This window comes from Grus americana, chromosome 2 (assembly GCF_028858705.1).
Source record: "Grus americana isolate bGruAme1 chromosome 2, bGruAme1.mat, whole genome shotgun sequence".
Taxonomy (NCBI): Eukaryota; Metazoa; Chordata; class Aves; order Gruiformes; family Gruidae; genus Grus; species Grus americana.
In genome coordinates, this window is record NC_072853.1 from 90,130,147 (window position 1) to 90,147,392 (window position 17,246).

Here is a 17,246-nt window from a genome sequence, read left to right on the forward strand (position 1 = left end):
AAGGCTTGGAAGCATCATAGGAAGAGAAGGGATTTGATACAGCTCAGGTGTGATAGAAAGAGGGGTGGGTTGGTTTTTTGTTTGTTTGAATCTCTTTCCTTAAAGGTGAAGAGGGAATAGTGCAAACTGTTGCAGCTCAGGATGGCATAGAAAGTTGCTGGAAATGAGAGCAAGTATGGGAAAAGGTAGGAGGTACTTCCTCGCAAATTCTTTTACTTTAATGCATCTTGTGTAGCAGAGATCTATGTTCTCTATGCCAAAAGTTCATTGTTTGAAAGTGCGATAAAGTGAACACTATCTTAAGACACTGACAGCTTCTTTAGTGTTTCCACGGTTTTCCCATAAAGAAAGGTACAGATAGCATCACTTCAAAGCTCTGGCCTAGCTGTTCACACAAGGCTGCCCATCACAGCCTACTTGCAACTGTATAAGCCCAAGTGTTGGGAGAAATTTTCACAGTTATAGCTAGCTAGCTTTTTTATGAATTCTTGTTTTTTAGTTAAAAAAATAAATGTTTTTTCTTTGTTAAATTCTGTAAGTGCATTAATGTTGTTCCACCCTTTGTTGACAGTACTAGGGAATGATAAGCAACTCTGTTCTAGGCAACCATCTCTCATAAGTAGATTTTTACTTCTTACAAACTTAATAATCTGAGATCTTTAACTTAAAATGAAAATAAGGTCTCAAAAGACTCAAATTATACCCTGAAAATTGGTATACTTCTAGGTAAGTGAAATACAGTCCTAAAGTTTATTTTGTTCTTATGACAGCAATAATTCTTTTGTGTCAGTCTCAGGTAGGAAAGCATAGGTGTGTTACTAGAACTTAGGACAAGATACCAAAGTCTGTCTCCATGTAACTGGGATGTTTGAGACCTGCTTGATTTGGTTGCTGATTAATTTTCTAACTTGCTACAGGTTCAGTAACTTACTGTAGAGATTTGGCAATTGCTTTATATTTAGAACAAGATTCACAAAGATGGGAACTGGGTATTGTTCATATTACTTGCATAAAGAAGGAATCAAGATGGAGTAATGACATTTGAAGTGCTTTTGGATGATCTTACCCATGCTGCAGAAGTTTGTTTTAGCCTTCCTAATCCAAAATCAGGATTTAATTGAAGACTTTTTTTTTCTTTTTTCTTTTTGCCTTGCAATCTCATCAGATCCTTCTACCCAGAGCTGATCCTACCTATTATTTTCCTGTTCCTCCTCTTTGATCAAAGTTTTCCTGTCTATGACTTCCAAATGTACTTGTATGTTATCTTTCAAGTGATTCTCGCTGCTGGTTCTCAAATCTACAGACTGTCTGACAGGACAGCTGCTCTAAGTTTCATGCATGCTCTCTGAAGCTTCCCTGCATATGAAAATGTGCTGCTTTGGACTCTAAGGAGATGTATTATTTCACTGATTTCTGGAAATGGAACAGCACGCAGCAAAGTGACTGGCAATTTGACGACTGGGATGTTAAGCAGAGATCTGGCTGGAGAGGCAGGGAGAGGAAGAGATGTTTGAAGAAGCTCTAAATCATCTGCTGAATATATTGGAAAGCGTTTTAAAGATCAAAAGATATGGGCAATTCATTAATATTCAATTCCTAGGGAAAGGACTGAGATCATGGCAAATCCTTTAATAAATGTTTGTCTTTTACTGTCTCAATAATTACCTATCTTAAAGGTTTCAAATAATACTTTACATTAAAAGAAGCATATCAGTCTGCTGACTTTTTGGGTGTCTGCTTGACTATTTCTAACGTTCTTTTAACAAGAAAAAGTAAACCAGAGGGCAGCTGCACAGTGTGTAAAGCTAATGACTAACAGTGGAGATTCAGCTGTCCTAACTTCAGACTTTTAAAAGTTAGGTCTGTGGAATAAATTACTCATCTGCGGTTCCCTCTTCAGGCAGAAGAAAAAGAGAAAGGTGCCTTTGAAAGGTAACTGATCCCATTTTCAGATAGACTTCTGCAGATGTTATCTAGAAATCCCAGTCTGACTTCATTACCTAGTCTCAGGCTCCCTCTATAGTCAATCTGCCTGAAAGCTGAGAAGTTCATGACTCTCTTAGTTCCAGTAAACAGAACAGGTATTACCGGCAAGCAGGCACAAGCCTGTGTTGCAATGCCCACTGTTTATCTGGCTTCAGAACTGGTCATCTCAAATGCAGCCATGATCTGAAAAAAAAAAAAGTCACTCAGAGCTGGGTGTATTATGAAACGAAAAGTTATAAACTCTGTCAGAAGGTTGAGTGAAGGAGCAAGAATTCAGATATACTTACTGCTTTGTCTAGATGGAAGTCTACATGCTGCTCTGCTGCAGGATATTTGGGATGCTTTTCACATGGCCTGTGTCTCCCAGTGAGCCGTGTATGGAGCTAAAGAATGTAAGTTTTGAGTTTGGGATTTTGCATTAGAGGCCAGGTACCTTAAAGTAGGGTCATACAGTCCTCTACTGTGTTGATTCCCTAAGAGCCTGCTGGAGTCTGAAAGCCAAGGAATTTAATTATCTGCTGAGTACAACCTGAGCTTCATCAGCTTTCAAATGAGCAAAACTTAATTGAGAATATTCCATATGCAGTGAAGGAGCAGAAGAATCAGACTGGAAACTGTACACAGCAAAGCTTCCCAGATTTGATGAGTGGGAGTGAAATTACTCTGGAATTTTTTTTTTTTTTTTTTTTTTTGTCATCAGCTTTTGAGTTCAGACACATATTATACCAGATGAACCAGAAAGTGAGTCTTTCTGATTTCTCTCTGAACATCATTGCCACTTGATAAACAAAAGTCTGCATCGCTAGAAACTGTAGTCTCTGTTCCACTGAAAGTGCTAATGTCCCCAAAAGAATGTGGGAAAAAAAGCAAACTGGAATATTTGTACCATTTCTCACCATTGACTTAGCTTCATATAGAATTTGGCTAAACACCAAAGAGGAAAGTGAGATTAGTTATTCATTGGTAGAAAAGCAAAAGCAATATTTTCTGGATAGGTATTATGTAGTTCATACTTGTGCTTTAGACCAGAGGGAAAAACCTAATAAAGAGAGCAGCAGCAAAACAAAGTCAAATAGTAGAGAATCTCTGTGTTCTGGGAATGGCACAGTACTGTTTGAAAGTTTCAACCTAATGGTCATAATGCACAGGCACAGAGATGCCTTTAAGGCTACTTCATGTGGGGGCTGAAACAGCATATCTTGACAAAGCTCCATTTGGCACAAAATACAGCAGCTGGTTGGCAGCTATAATCAGATCCCACGGGAATGTTTTGCACTGGCACCTCTCTGGACACAGAGGTATCACCAGCTATTTGCTGCGAGACCCCCTGCGACTGATATGAACTATCTCAGAAGGCTGTGCTCCAGCTGTGACCGGGACTTTTGCGGGCATCAAGTCTTACTGCAATAATCTAAGGTAAGGATACACTCAGTGTAGGAGACAGCAATTTCAGAGGAAGTTTATCTGAACTCCAGAACATCTTCCAGTGAAAGATTAATAATAATCATTGAACTAAGTACTTACAGACCTAAATGTAAAATGAAGATAATTTAATTTTCCTGTTTGCTTCTACATTCATGAAAAGAGATCTATAAACTAATCAAGCTACATTTCCTGCTGACTAGAAAGCAAGTAAACCACCCAGAAGCTATTGCAAGTACAGGGGTTTTTTATGAACGTGAGGAGGTCTCAAATGCTAGTGATACAGACCGTCGGAGAGAAACAAGACGACAGGCAAATGGCTGTGGAATGGCTTTGAATACAAGGATTGAAAGTACTTTATGGAAATAAATGGCTATCATGAGCACCCTTAATAAATAATTTTTTTAATTTGGATTTTTGGTGGGGGTTTTTTACCTCTCTTTTACTTGAAGTCATTATATTGAACTATTCTTGTAGTCCCTGGGCTTCCAAAATAGCAAATTTCTTTGAGAGTGGGGACAGAAAAGAGGTTAATTGGAGCTTTGCCTTCAGTTTCCATTTTAATACTGTGTGTATGCTTGTGCTTCCTGCTTTTCTGGAGTGCTGCAGCTTTTTATTTTAGGCTCATCGATGGTACTTCTGGCACCATGGTACATGTCTCTCTTCAACTCGGGTGAGGAGTGACTATTATGTTAAAACCTTTGATGGCTCTACTCTTAAATCTGCTTGCTAATGCAATCACTGTCTCTTCTGCATCATCTCTCTCTCATACATTTATTTTCTGGGAAGTGAGATATTCTCGTAGATGAGGTGACAAGGTTTTTCTTATCCCAGGTCCTCCAGGGCCATTCCTGTGCCCCTTGCTAGGGATTTTTCTGTCAGTAGTGCTCCAGGCTTTTGCTCATCCATTGGCATAGATGAGCTCTGTATCAGAGCAACAGGTTTGCTGTTCCTCTCTTTCTATCGTTAGGTGGGTCTCCGTTTCCGGAGAGGCTGCTGCTGTGCAAATGGACTTTATGCTAATATAATACTTGTTGTTTCTTTCAATATCTTTTTCCTGTAAAACTTGCCCACTGGCATGAACGTGGGTAAGAATGTGTATGGATTCAGGAATAAAAAAAGCCAAAAAGAGGTATAGCATGGTGGTTCCCAGGAGTATTTTGCATACTCTGTTACTGAATGTGCCAGCTCTGACCTGTGGCCTGAGATGCGAAACTGCCATGGGAGAATGAAAGATCTCGGCAGAGGTCTAGAGCTCCTCTCTCATCTTGAAAGGGAGCAAGGATGACATTGACTCTGACAGGTAAAGTAATTATGATTAATGGCTAATATCCTGGGCATTACAGTTAAAACAATTTCATAGCTGTAGATTCAGAAATCAGTTTGGGGATAATTTTGGTCTCAAATTTATCAATAGTTGAAGGCTGTTCTGTCCCATGCTCTTTTTGCTTTCTGCTGATAAAAGGAGGGATAGTAATTGACCCAGACTGCTTTCCTGAATATTTCCAAAAGACAGGAGTGTCCTTGAGAGGTAGATAAAGGGACTTTTTAACCCTATTTCCCACACACTTGCCAGCACTGCACAGGAGCAGAGAGGAGATGCGGTCAGGATGATCAAGGTTTATTTGGACCATTGACATTTGTCGCTAGGTAGAGCTTCTGCAGGTTAGAGCCACCAGGAAGCCTGACCAGACAAAAATATTACAGAGCAGTAGTTTTCCCTTGGATCATCTCCCTTCCTCCTGGATTTCTAAAGTATCTCTTCTATGCAGGCATTCTGGGCCAAAATGGTCATTCTTCTTCCTCCCTTTACTCAGCCCAGTCCAGCACCAGGAATAGATCTAGAATGGAAACTGTGAAAACTAAACCCAGAAATAATCAAGGTGAGGTGATGACACTTCACAGCCAAGGTAAAACTGAAAATCATGCACAATGGATTAAACCTCTAGGAGTGAATACTTACTATAGCATTAATACTTCCTGTCACTGTCTCTTCCTAACCTTCTAATGCTTCTGAGGTGATAGCAGGAATTATTAAAATACAAGATGTCAAAGAAATATCCTGCTATAATCCACTGAATGTGGAAGAACCATCCGTCCTGGGAAAAGTATATGTGACACAGTATGGCAATCGGCCTGGATTGCTTGATACAGTGAGAGGCTGATGTATTTCAAAGTGAACGTCACCCTGAAATAGTTCGTAATGGAAAGGCAGAGAGATTGTGATTAAGCTGTTTTCTGTTGCCTTTCTCTGAATGAGCCTTGTTGTTTGGCTGGTCCTGGATGCAATAAAAAAGAAGCAAAAAACCCCTGCCTCCCTCTAGAGCTTCCACTTCCCCTGTATTATAGTTCTGAGTACATTGTGTCCTTCTGTCTAATTTTTTCTTGTAGAGGAAATTGCAGAGCTGCTGCTTTCAAAATCTCCCTTTCCACACAATCTCTCTCTCTCACTTGTCGCTATGTGCTGTCCCAGGGCACTGCTGCTCTGACCCTCCGTCCTGACACGAGGGCAGCTGTGTGCCTGCTGACTGCAAATCACTGTTCCTGACTCTGCCTATAACTCCAGGGCCCCAGCCATCTCAGCCTTGCCTGCCTACAGAGCTCTCCTCGCTGTGAGATGTGCCGTTTTGTTTCTTTTCTTCAGACCTGTCGTGATTTAACCCCAGCTGGCAACAAAGCCCCCCGCAGCTGCTCGCTCACTCCCCCCCACATCAGGGTGGGGGAGAGAATCAGAAGAATAAAAGTGAGAAAACTCGTGGGTTGAGATAAAGGCAGTTTAACAGGTAAAGCAAAAGCCACGCGCACAAGCAAAGCAAACCAAGGAATTCATTCACCACTTCCCATGGGCAGGCAGGTGTTCAGCCATCCCCAGGACAGCAGGGCTCCATCACGTGTAACGGTGACTTGGGAAGACAAACACCACCACTCCAAATGTCCCCCCTTTCCTTCGTCTTCCCCCAGCTTTATATGGCGAGCATGATGTCATATGGTATGGAATATCCCTGTGGTCAGTTGGGGTCAGCTGTCCCGGCTGTGTCCCCTCCCAATTCCTTGTGCACCCCCAGCCCCCTCGCTGGTGGGGTGGGGTGAGGAGCAGAAAAGGCCTTGGCTCTGTGTGAGCACTGCTCAGCAGTAACTAAAATCATGCCTGTGTTAGCAACACTGTCTCCAGCACAAATCCAAAACATAGCCCCGTACTAGCTACTACGAAGAAAATTGACTCTATCCTAGCCAAAACCAGCACAAAGTCCTATGGCAAGTGTGACATCGAGTGTAGGTGTCCATAAAGGGCGAAGCGGGAACTAGCAATGCAGCAGCGCGTTCCGGTGACTGCAACCTCTGGCTGTCTTTGTGTTAAATTGACTCTTGTGGGTTGTATGCTGTTACTTTACAGCTCTTGGCTCTCTCATAGCATGCATCTATGTATACATCCTATCTGGCTGAGCTTTTTAATTACATATAGCCTGTTTCCCTTTCCAGCAACTAATCATCTCGATGTGATAGGTATGAAGTGGCATATTTGTTGATATGCATGGTTTACCTTCAGCAGGTAGGTAAACTCCAGCCTTTCTTGTTTTTTCATCTTTGGCTATTAGCTAAAACCACAGTCAGACTTTTGCAGATACCTTAAGGCTAGCCTTGCACTATTATTAATGTCTTCTTAGATATCTATTTTATTTATTCTTTTAAAAAGGAGGGAGAGAATCCCTGCCAGGAACATGATGGACAATTTAAAAGAATGAAAATGATGGATATAGAGACATTACATAGATTCTTAAATATAAATAATAAACTGATGTCTTCATACAGGTACACCGGAGATATCAATCAGACTTTCTGCCCTATTAAAGTCAGTGCAATCTGAGAGATTGCAAAAGCCATCAGAAAATGCGACACGCTTTTGTGATTGTTAAGTTAGCTGCAGCCCTACAGGCATAATTTCATGCTAACATATCTTGCTGTTACCTCATTTCAATTAATGTGGCCAAATTCTGTTCTATTATCAGGTTTCACAAGTCTGTGTATAGAAAAAGAAACGTGAATTAAACCCAAAGTTTCCTGGCATCACTTTCCCTGCTTGTCAATTGAAAATGTGGCAGTTTGTCATTTACACATGTAAGTACCTGTTTTTCCATAAAAATACGTGCTTAGATTCGTGAAGTCTGCAGTCAGGAAGTGCATGTGGGAAGGATCATTAAGGTTGATCAGATGTGTGGATTCCAGCCAGAGACAGTGAAACACTCTGACCTACAATAAATTCTATCAGTATTCTAGTGTAAAAGAATGCTAGTTTTTTTATAAATAAATCCTTCAAAATAGCAATCATTTTAACATGTTATTTAAAAACAATGTGAAAATGAAACATATGTGTTTTATGAGAAATTAATCAGTTAAATGCATGCTTAATCTAAAGTATGCATTATTTGTAAAAACATAGGACTACCTGTGAGTTTAGCATAGTCTTCAGTGCTTTGAATTTATCTCTCTCTACTCTATTTTGCTCCATCTGCTACTGCATTGTCTCAGAGTTAGCGCTATATTTATATTTTTATTTATTTAATATTTTATATATTTATATTTATTTTATTGGCAGGCCAAACTGAAAACCAGTACAGAAATCTTTTTCTTTAGGTTTTACACAAAAAAGGAGTTATCTTCTTCATTGTAATGATAACTCAAAACGAAGGATATTTACGAAGTATTTATTTTTAGAGGTTTTCTTTTTTAATTTGAAGAGAAAATAAAGTAAATTTTGAAACGGCTTAGAAACCAGAGTCCCCGAAATCACCTGCTTCTTGTAGACCACTGCAGGCAAGTAACTCAGGTTTTGGGTTTCCTCTCATGCAGCACGCTGCTTGCAGCCTTGTGGGAGCCAGCAGGTCAGGCTGACTGTCCATGTGCACCACCAGGTATTTTCTGCGTGCAGCCTAGCCGGGCTTTTGAATGTGGGTGGATTACTGGGTACCGACATCTCTTCTTTTGAAAAGCCTGAACTTTCTGCGTTGCTTCATCTAATTGTTATATGGTACCCTGAGCACAGAATCATAGGCTGGCTTGTCCTAGTGGAAGGTCAGGATCTAATAGCAATTTCTGGGAAATGTTTTTGTCTGTGACTCTAAGAGCACTGTTTGTGTTTCTGTTTACTCCAATGAGAAAGAGCTTAGGGCCATCTCATCTGTGGTCCTTCTATGCACTTACGCCGCTTCCATATGCTTTTGTTTCTTATGATACAAACCCGATTTCTTATTGATTGGATTTGATGCTGAGGAAGAATTACTCACAGTGTGTCTTTGTCGCTATTTTGTCATAGTCTCCTATAATTTACTTTGAAATAAACAGAGGTAAATAGTTGTTTTCTTCCTCTGCATTAGCAAGGCTACCTAGATATTAAATATATACATACATAAAAACCTTTTAATGGAATCTTTTATTCTTCATCATGACCATTTAATAGGCCTGGGACATCTCATCTTGTCATCAGTAAATATGATGAATGCAGCTGCTTAATATCCAAAGTAATCAAACAGTTCTTTCCCCTGTGCAGCACACACAAAAGGCAAACAAATACTATACATTGTGGGTAGTCTTTTTAAAATTTCCTCCTAGGGGACTTTGTGAAGTCAGCCGATTTCAGATTCAGACAAGGGCAGAATAAACCAGGGCAGGACCTAGATAGTAAGATGCCCGCTCAGCTTGCTGCTGTGCAAACTTCTCCCAATCTTTTTGTTGCTCCAGTGATCCTTAGCCCATATGGGGCATCTCATAAGAGCAGGGAGAAGGGTGGTTGGGAAGGGCATATGTGACAAAGGCAGCAAAGTGGGACAAATAATGGGGAGACTATGAAGAAGAAAGTGCAAGTCTTTTCTTCTTTTGGTTAAGCCACTGTGACTTATTTAATTTGGGACAGGAAAAGAAGGAATTAATCTGTATGTCAGACAAGCTTGTGGAAGCTTTGAAAGTTTTTGGGAGAAATTTATCATTGCAAAGTCAAGCTGTCACTGGCTTACGTGGGAGAGGCAATTGTGGGATCACGGAATTGAAGGAGAAAAAAAGAAAGAATTTAAGAAGCTTGCCAGCTACTATACAAATTTGTGTTTTAAAATAAGAAATTGAAAGATCAAGCTAGCAGTAAATTAATGTTACAAACCAAATAGCACCTGAGAAACTGTTCTTCATGTCTGCTATTATTGCTGAGGCAGAGCCCAGCTCTGGTGGGAGTTGTGCTGAACTAACGAGCTGCTCTGCAGTCGCTCGGTCTGGGCTGCTCCCTGCCTCGGCTGTACGTGACCACGATGGTGAACTGTGAGCCTCTGCACAATGCGGCAATGGGTATTGAAGGTGCAGTGACCTCAAAATTTCTTCCAGCCACAACTAATAGTCAGTACAAAATAGACTTTCTTAAGAGATATAAAAACAGAATAATAATCAGCTGGTCATCTCATGCCCTGGGGCTTTCTTTTCCCAGTACATTCTGGTTGCATTGTTAGTCTCAAGCTTCAATGAGCAAAATGGTTGACTCACTTATTGCCTTCACCTCTTCTTGAACTTTGAGAAGATGATGTCTTATTCTTCTGTAATGTGTCTGCTTGATTTAAAGAATACTTCCTGTGGTACACAAAAAATTGATTTGATATGCATTTTGGCCCATCGAGTGTGTGTGTGTGTGGGGGTATTATTTATTTACTTAGATTGCTCAGTTCAGGTTCCCCCTCGACTTCCCACCCCACACAGACAAGATAGCATTATTGATTAGAAGATAGTCAGATCACATTCTGTTTTGATTGCTTCCAGTTTTCAGATTTCGGCTCTGTAAATTTTATGTTTCTTACTTTATTTGAATGTTCCCAAAATATTTCTGTTGCCATGCACAATTTTATGACGAACAACATACTTGACTGAACTAAATAACAGTTTCTAACACTCTTTTTGTCATACTGGAGCTCTGTAATGAAACAGCAAATCTAAGCTCTGATATTCTTTCAGCCCTCATCTGTGCTGCTGGAACTGCCAGGAGAGTTTCTGTCACTTGATAAAGCTGGGCATAACAATTTTATGTCACTCTCAGTACTTCAGCGCATGTTTCTTTCAGAGATGAAATTTGCATAAAGTCAAGAGTGGTCCCATCACTTTCAGCCCCCTCATTTCCTTCAGCCAGAGATGTAGCTTGCTCTTCAGACTTAACATCTAAAAAGAATTTGTGATTCACCTTGTGAACTTGTGACACTGTACATGTCTTATAATGATTGCAGCTTGATTAGTTTTTACATCTGGCTGAACCAATTATACTTTTGTTCACGTTAGCTGAAAATCCATGTAGAGTTTGAACTCTTCTAACAGCATTTCCACCTTCACCTTAGATGCCTATTCAAGTATCAATTCCTAGCAGATTTCTTTTCCCCATCTTTTAGCTGACCCTGGTAAGAACTAAGCAAAAGAAGGGATTGTACATTTGACACAAATGTCATAAAAGACAACTATGTTCAGCTATTTGTATGAGAAAATATTGATGTCATTTAGCTAATATCTGTAGAATTGATATCCTGTCAGAGGCACCTCACTCTGTATCTCTTAAGATCTTTGTGTGAGATAGCCAGGTCTCAGCAGACATGTCTATATTCTGGGAATTGCTATGGCATGTCATAAATCGAAGGGTATGCTTTCAGGAGAGTCTAAGCCCATGCTTTTTTTAGAAAAAAAGTCTAATAGCTACCAATAATGTCTAGCTTCTCAGCCTGAAGAGGCATTGAAGTTTCACATAATGTATGTTTCTGCAGTGAGCCTTTAAGTGCCAGCTACAGCATATGAAAATAAGGCATATTTCCCTTTGCCATCAGTTCCTATCAGAGGATATACAATTCCATCCTTATTCACTCTAGAAATTGTTCTGCTTTTGCAACCACTATCATCCTGTATTTCTTCTCCAAACAGTATGTTCTTCTTTCTGTTTGTTCTGAATTTGTTTTCCTGATATCAGATATTAATTTTGTTGCAGAATGTATTTCCTGCTACTTAGATCCTTTGTGAAACACTGGCCGATGCAGCAGTACTTTCCCAGAGTGTTCAACATTATGCTTCATTTTGAACCTTTGCAGGAGCCCTACAGTCAGATTACAGAGCGACAGACTCTAGCTCCACAGCAGCACAGTTGCTTTGCCATCTGACACATCGTGACTAGAGCACTCGCAGATTCCAGCTTGTATTAGTTTACTTGAATAAGAGTTCCCCAAGATTATGAGCATGTTTTGATTGATGCTGTGGATGTTTCCACTACTATCTCTGTACAAAGCTTCGGCTCATTCTGGAGGAGTGTCTCCTTGGAAAGGCCTGTTCATCGTGATTCCCTGGTCTGATTGAATCATCTCTACTGAAGAAAAAGGAGGGGTTTATTCCTGTCAGATTTGAGGAACTTCTTTGCAGACTTTAATTGTTTTCTACCCAACTTTGTCTCAGTACTGTAATAAACTGCAATAGAAATATCATTTTATAAATAAACCCAAAGGTTATTGCACAACCCAATTGAACATACCCAGAATCAAATCAAGTGTGATTACATTGTAGTGAGCTGGTACTTGGAAATCTGTGATGAAATTCGGAAAGGGTAATCTTGAGTCATTACCCACCTACTTGAATTTAATTTCCATTCTGTGCCAGAGTGACTGAGAAAGTGAATTTAATGTGTGCTGATCAGTAATCTAGACAATGTCTTACCTTCAAATATTTTCCGTACTAGGGATGGACAAGCCAGAGAGTTATTTATAAATTAGCACACCTTCTCTCACTCCCTTCCACCCCAAAAAGTAGCTTTTAAAATACGGAGCACTAAAAAAAAAAAAAAAATCCCCACCCCCTATTTAACTACAGAACTTCTAGTTAAGGCTAAGTAGATAAGAAAAAAAAAAAATATGTTCCAGGTGTTTTCAGGATCAGGCAGGGGAGAGAAACAGGGCTTGCCTTGCCAAGGTTAATCTTTTTGTTTGTCTTTGGGGTGACAAACCTCAAGTATCTGCTTTTTCTTCTCTCCTTCTTTTCCCCCTACAGTAGAAAAGTAGGGCAGATTCCTTATGGATCCTGAGATCCCAAGCAGGTTTTGTTTTGGTTGCTTATTTTTTGACTGTGCTGTCTTTTAATAGATCCACCAGTTCCCAGCAACTCCCTCTTCATTTGTTAGTCCTAGAAGCATCTTAATTTGGGGGTTTTGGTTTGAATTTTCCAGAAAGTGACAACCATGTTTCATCGGTTCTGTTCTGCAACTTAGTCCTACTAACCGCAGAGGCTGGTTTCCTTGTATGCATGGTGACATGGGATGGTTTAATACAGTCTGACATTTCCACTACTTCTTTTTTATCAGGGTACCAGAGATGACATATCTATGCCTCATGCCCACAAAACTATGGCTGATGGGTGCATGTTGCTGTGTTGGGGCTGTTTTATTCATTTAGAATATACATTTAATGTGGCTGATCCTCGAATTATCAGAAACCATGAATAAGACTATATTGTACGGCAATTACCAACTTTGCATTCCCTTGCTATTGCTATGAGATCTGAGCAGTAAGCCTACCTACTTCTTTGTTTAGATTCTGCCTTAGAAATAAGTTAATTTTCTTGGACATGAATTTGGGAGAAGTCCTTCAACTCTCTTCCAAATGTGATGAGAATGTCCCTGTCTATTGGATGTCCTTTCCAAAATCCTCCATTATTAGAATTTGTTCTGGGGTTTTTTTGTATGTCTTTGGCAGTTCCTCTTCCTTCCAGGTATGCTTTTGGAGGGCTACTTCCATGTCTCGGTCATTCTAGAAAGAATGCCACAACTTGAAAACTGTCTCTGGTGGGCTCAGTTTCTGAAGCTACAACCCTTAAGTACAGTCATATGTGCTGGGATTTTCTTATGCGAAGAAAAATTGCTCTTATTTCTGATCAATGGCTGAAAGTATAATGGAATACGTTGCTCAGCATGCACTGACATTTGAAGTCCAGAGAGATCACGTGTTCTTGGCATCTCTACCTTGTACTTTCTGAAATTTGCTCCTGCCCTTCTGCCACTGGGGTTGCTGGTATATTTGCCCCGTTTCATGCTCTCTCTGTGGAGCTCAGCCCCTCCTTCCCTGTTCTTGCTAGACCGCTTCTCACAAAATTTCTAACTATCTCTGGCAAAGCTCCTGTCAGTAGAGTTATTGTATCAAGGACTGACCAGCCCTGGGCTCTGGTGAAGGAAGGTGAGTGCATGTCTAGATCTGCCCTTTGTCGTTTAGGGTAAATTATCATTCAGCTTTCAGTAGATGAATAGAAACTGTCTCTACTCATCCTGAATTTGTTTTGACAGCTAGACCATGAGAGGCCCAGAGGTCCATTTTAAAATGAGAGGGCTAGAGTAAAGTAGGAGAGGGCTAGAACAGAGCAATGCAACTTCTGCATTTGGTGTTAATGCACAGAAGGCTTAAAATTTTGCAAATGAAGATGCAAGCATAGTTTTACCAGACTGTTGGGGTTTTTTTAGAAGTCAACATACTAGTGGTAGTTCCTCATCTGGTTAGGATATAGATGTGGTCAGGAAGAATGAACTCTCAAATATTTTTATACAGAAGCCAAGGGAACAGACAAAAAATGGAGGAATCTGGACTATTGGGATGAAGTGTTCAATTCCAATTTATAGAGCTAATATAAATCAGTTGTCTTTCAAGCACAGGACATAAATGGTACATGTTATTCAGGTCAAAAGTGGTGAATGTGGCATGTGCTGCTGCCAAAGAATCATGGTCAATATGTGAGAGTAGCGAGGTACTGAATAGGAAGCAGTAGACTGAGCTGAGGATTGGCTTATGAAGGCAGAACCCAGATCAGCAGTACAAAACCGGAAGGTTGTATGTTTGTGAACTAAACCTCTTTATAAGCTGTGAGGAGCTCAGCTAGAAGCACCTAAGGTGGAAAAGACCTGAGTGTATGGCCTTCATGACACATTGGCCAACTAGCACAGATGTGAAGAATGCCAGTAAAGTCCCAAAATGTGTGAAAAGAAGTACTTCTATTAGAAGAGGGGTTACTGACATCATCATAAACAGCTCTGCTTAGGCCTGATTTGTATATAACTCTTTTGTTCAACTATGAGAAGAGCTACTAGAAATATCAGGGGAGCAATATAAGCCCATTTTGTTAGGGGAAGCTAGGATGCTTTGGTTTAGCTAGTATAATGAGGGCTGAGAGGGGATATGATTGTGATCCAAATATGACACCGAACATCAGGTTTTAACTGAAGGACAATTTTACCACAGGAACAAATGGCTATAAATAGGCCATCTATAGATGAAGACTGGAAAACAGAAGCATCATGGTTTAAATAGTCTGTTTGATGCAGAAACCACTGCCACAAAAAACACAGTTAACTTCACAATATAACTTGATTAGCTGATGAAAAGGTGCACAAAAAGCAGTGCACAGATGTTACAGGATATCACTCAGTGGCTCAGGACTCCTTCAGTTCCTGTGCTCCTAAACAGATTGAAAGACATTTTTACCTGATGATAATGGACACTAGACCCAACTCATATTGCTGACAGCTATCAAATTATACGAATATGAGATGTTGTTCCCAGCAGCCTGAACAAAACATAGAGTGGCTAAAAGCTAACTATGCAGGTCTATGTCGTGATTTACCCCGCAGTTCTAGGAAGCTCTTACAGCTGATGAGATCTCTGCGACTGATAGCAAGTCCCAGCAGATGGGACCCCGCCACATCCTCAGAGGTCAAGGCAGAGGCACAGCTTCTGCACTGCGTGTCCCCGTGCTCCCAGCACTGTGTGCAGCCCTTGCCCTCACCTCCCATCCTGCTCCCCTCCAGCCGCCTCGCCCAGCTGGGAGAGCTGTGCCGTGCTGGGGAGGTCCTCTTGGGGCTCCCACAATTCTCTCTTCTTCTAGCTGTGTTGTCAAATAAGGGGCTCCTAAGCATAATGTGTTTGACCTTTTTATTTGCTTGGTCTTTTGTCAGTTAGCTATTGTCTCCTAAGTTCCAGGTATTGCCCCTTTGCTACAGATGCATGTTCATCCTTCATCGCATTACACTGCTTTTCAGGAATGATTTTCTGCGCAGAACCGATGTTCTGAGGACTAGAGTTGTGGTCTACTGCTGTGGGTAAAAGTACGCGTTAACAATTCCTGTGCGAAGGAAACATTTACCTTAACTGTAGAGACCAATCTATGCAATCCTAGCTCTTTCCCTTGAGATAACTGATATTTTCTAAGAAATCCTGCCTATGGCCACAAGCAAAAGTAGTTAAAACACCTGAGACTGACTGAGTAGTTGAGAAGAGCCAAGAAATACCACAGATCATTTCTCATAAGTTATTTCAAAACCATCATGCTGTTTATAAAATAACCACTAAAATTTGTCTAGAGACTGTGAATGTCACCTCTCTTTCTTATGCTGTCTTTAATCATAGAGTGTTAACGTCTACTTAATTTTGTGTTTTCCCTCTGATCAGATGTTAACGGCAATATACTGTTGATGGGTACAGTCAGACATATGCATTAAAGTGAACAACAAGATTTGTAAAAAACTAAAAGCCTCATCAAAGGTTGTAGAAGATAAATGCCAAAATTTCAGGTTTCTATCAACATAAGAAAGCACTTGAGATAAATTATCAAATATTTTGGGCAAATAGTGGTTCAGACTTATGAAGGTATTGTTGGGTCTTACTAGTTGATATTTTTAACCATTTGATATGGCAACCAAAAGGGTCACTTGAAGCAATGTACCCTGAGAATATAAGGTTGAATTCATAATGATTACATTAGTTTCCACTCAATTCTAAGAAAAACTGAAGATCAAGATCCTGCTGCAAAGTTGGTGGGATGATAATGGCAATAGATTATGAAGCAGTGAGAATGTATGTTAAACATTCATTGCTCACATCCTTTTCTTTTTTTAATTGGGATTTTATTTCAACATGTAACATTTTTAAAATCTCAAGCTTTCTTTATGCAAGCTGCAATCTCCTTGGGAGAAATTCCACCTCCATTTTTGAGCCATGATCTAGAACCCTGAAGAACTCTATAGCTGTGGCTTGAATCTTTTACAGCAAATGTTGCTCAGAAAAAAATAATTCCAGAAGGGTTTACTATGTCAAACTGATCCAGTATGATTTAGTTGACTACATATTTATTTCCTGTTCTTTTCATAGAATCATAGAATTGTTTGGGTTGGAAGGAACCTTGCAGATCATTTAGTTCAAAGCCCCATCCAACCTGGCCTTGAACACTTCCAGGGAGGGGGCATCCACAACTTCTCTGGGCAACCTGTTCCACTGGCTTGCCACCCTCATAGTGAAGAAATTTTGATCTTGCAAATTTATTTCCATGGACTCTTGTACTGTTAAAATGAAGCTAAACTTTCAGCAGAAGGTTTCAGTCACAAAACGCTAATTTGAATAAATCATAGCATTCCAAAGGATTTGTTAACTTCTGCAAGAAACTATCAGAATATTTTGAAAGCTAGAAATGCTGTTTTGGAAAAAAATGCGTCTCGAGGTTTTCTTTCTTGAAATTGACTTAAATTTTTACCTGAATGTGCATATCGCATTTTGCAATATTCAAAGTGCGGATATGTCTCTCCTCTTTGAAAGTGTCATAAATCACTTATTTTGTGATGCTTTAGCTTAAAGCAAACCGTAACTGTGAAAACTTACTTCACAAGCCTGAAGCCAGGTTGATATTTCATCAGGGAAACATCTGATTATCTTTCACTACAAATGTGTTCAGTAAACAACACGAGTCATGCCTCATTTGTGTTTTCTCTCTCATCCTTGTTGCTCTAGGAAAGCAATTTACTTATGTAAGTGGTTTGG

General features: G+C 40.1%; 1 long non-coding RNA gene across 1 annotated transcript in view; it reads left to right on the top strand.

Moving 5' to 3' along the window:
- The window catches only part of LOC129202928 (uncharacterized), a 47,999-nt gene extending 40,532 nt beyond the window's left edge, over positions 1 to 7,467 (top strand). Inside the window, exons 2-3 of the long non-coding RNA XR_008575871.1 lie at positions 6,889 to 6,958; positions 7,416 to 7,467. This is a non-coding gene — a long non-coding RNA (uncharacterized LOC129202928). The remainder of the gene's footprint in view (positions 1 to 6,888; positions 6,959 to 7,415) is intronic.
- Positions 7,468 to 17,246: the final 9,779 nt, after the last annotated feature.